Raw genomic sequence first — 3,076 nt, 5'->3', positions numbered from 1 at the left:
AGAGAGAGAGAGAGAGAGAGAGAGAGAGAGAGAGAGAGAGAGAGAGAGAGAAGACATTGTTGGCACACGACGTCGGTTCCTCGTTCCTCCCCCTTTCTCCTGCACCTCGTAGACTGCGTCGCTTGATCTGTCGCGTGTCGAAGACGCTCCGCTTCGCGGAGTAAATCGCGAATGAAGAATTTCAACGTACAGAAAGCAGTGCTGCTGTTTCGATAAAAACCTGCGGTGACTTCGAACCGATATCAAATACCCTGGCCGAAGCCAAAGGCGGTTCTTAGAACTCTTCGAAGCCTTTGGAAACAAGGCATGAAAACGGAGTCGAGTTACTTTTCCTCTCCTTGAAAAAAAATGTCTACTTAACTCTCTGTGACTACTGTCGTGTGAAGAATATTACAAACTAACTGGTCTGTGCGTCCGCTGTTGTGAATACTGGCGCTGACCTTTCTGAATGAGAGAACGTTTCAGAGGTTTAGGAATTGCCGCGGCGATTATCAGTTGAGCCTGAGACGTCCGGTGGCACAATAGCCCGAATGACGGATGGACAAAACGCTGATATTGGCCATAACCTGCGTGGAGCGGGATCAACGGTTCGTTTTATCGCCAGTCTTTAACGGAGATTTGCTCATGTGAGGGGACGGCATCCGTAACAACAAAGTTGGGGCTACGTATGTGTTCCTGATGTGGCTTTTGTGAAACGGAGGAACACAACACAACACTACTCGACTCGACACGACCCTCGTTGATTATCACTCGTGTGGAGGAGATTTGTCTTTGCCTGTTAGTGTGTGAAAGAATGAAAGGTTAGCACGTGTTGGGGGGGATGTGGTTGCCCTCGCGAGACGACCGTTTCCATTGCTGTTGTGTTCTTTTCAGTAAAGCAAATTTCATTGATTTTTTACACCCCCATTTTTAGGCTGCATTGATCTCAGGAAGGCATAATATCTTCAACTTTATACGTATGTATCTGAGTCTAACGCGCAAACGTTGGGCTGTTAGACAGCAGTATTAGCTCGAGAGACAGCAGGTTGATTGGGGCTTTTTTGTTGTCTCCCCCCCCCCCTCCTCTCTGACGTGTGTGGAACAATCGATTTGATGTGTTCGGACTTCTTTGCGCGCCCTGTGTTTTCGACTAAGTTCATGATATGACCTGTTAGTTTGTATGTCAGTTTCGATCCCTCTGTGGCTCCAATGGATAAACAGAAATGCTCCTGTGCATGCTCGGAACTTTCACGTGCTTTAGTCAAGGTGAGTTTGTTGATTTTATCTAACTATGTTTAGGACACAATTGCTGAACCGTTCTAGGGATAAATGAATGTGTTGAAGAAGATGTGCGTTAGCCTCTAATCGGGATCCCCATTTGAGTCTTGCTAGTTTTTCATGTTCGTAAGGTTTTCTCCTGATGCTCTATTGGGGTTTGTTGTTTAATGGTTAGGCCCTCTGCCGTTGCACACAGAAGTTGTGCGTTCGATTCATGTTGGGGTTGAGAGGGGGTTCATCAAATATCTCCTCTCAGCCATTTGCTCTTGCAAACACAGTCGAAACAACCTACCTCCTAAATTGCCAAAATTGTGTGTAAAAACTTATATTTAAAAAAACCCAGCCCAGTTTGACCCTGATACACTATAGTCAGGGTCGGAGCAGCGCGCCGCACTCAATGATCCAAACTGTGTTGGTCAGGGGGTTGGAATATTTACCATGTGGTGTTGCTTGCTGTTGCTGCTCTTCCACTGGAGGGAAAGTTTTCCACTTTATAGGGCAGAAAAGTTCAGCCTGACATGTGTGCGCGCCCACTCAGAGATGAGAAAGACATAATATGTAGAAAGGAAGGAAGAAAGAACAGAGGATGAGGTGAGCACTGAGTTAGAATGAGACAGCTATACTATAAGAGATGTCAAAGAAAGAATAAAAAAAAGAAGGAGAAAGAAAGAATGAATGAATGAATGAATGAATGAATGAATGAAAGAAAGGAAGAGAAAGAAAGAATGAATGAATGAATGAATGAAAGAAAGGAAGAGAAAAAAGAATGAATGAATGAAAGAAAGAAAGAAAGAAGGAAGGGGAGGAGAGCTGGATCAAAATGGGGCGGCTATTCGATAAGAGGTTCTAGGAAGGAAAAGAAGAGAGAAAGAGAGAGAGAGAGAGAGAGAGAGAGAGAGAAAAGAGATAGAGAGAGAGAGAGAGAAAGAAAGAAAGAAAGAGAGAGAGAGGTCAAAATGAGATCTCTGTTCGATAAGAGGTCTCACCTGTACTTACTTCCGTGATCGGCTGCAGTTTTTTCAATAGTGTGTGACATTTGCACTACGCCCAGTGACAAGATTTGCACTCTGATTTCGCGTGTGGTAACTTGTAGTGACATGCTCCACACGACGACCGTTGTGTCAAGCTCGTGTGAAAGATTAGAATACGCCAGAAACTTGAACCCTGCCAAAGAAGATTGTTGTTGTTGTTGTTGTTTTTTTTTTTAATAAAGTCTTTTAAAGACCATTTTTGCGATACTATGCAGGTGAATATCATAGATATTGATTAAAAATATATCCTCTTTTACAAGATTAAGAACAAAATATAGTCCGTCTAGGACCATTTAGCGACACTGCGCATATGAACGCTATAAACGTTGCTTGTAAAATCCTCTTTTTTAGTTTCAAAAATTTAATTTTTGACCACACAACTGCAATAATTGAACTGTGATGCAGTTTCATGGCTGTAGTTTCATTTTTAACTCATTGAGGACGTAGCGTATACGTATTATATATATATAGTACGTTGTTGCCTGCCTTTTTAAGAATGCAGGTAAATAAAGCAGAAGAGAGGGAAAAAATCCGCTTTATTATTGAAGATACGCTTCTTCTCAAAAGTGGCCCCTAGCGGCGCGTTGAATGACCGGAAAGCGCGTTTCAATGAGTTAAGCCCACGGTGGCCAAAACAAGTTAAGATGTGCGTTCTGGGTGGATCTGCCCTCTTAAGGTAAACAACCCTACAAAACAGGGAGCTAGCAGCGGTGGTAAACCGTTCGCTCAGTTGGTATTACGCTAGGGCTATGGAGAAGACAACATTGATTCGGCCTCCCTGTGAGGTC

The sequence above is a fragment of the Aplysia californica genome, unplaced genomic scaffold, assembly GCF_000002075.1.
Source record: "Aplysia californica isolate F4 #8 unplaced genomic scaffold, AplCal3.0 scaffold00054, whole genome shotgun sequence".
In the NCBI taxonomy this organism is placed as follows: Eukaryota; Metazoa; Mollusca; class Gastropoda; order Aplysiida; family Aplysiidae; genus Aplysia; species Aplysia californica.
This window is presented reverse-complemented; position numbering follows the sequence as displayed.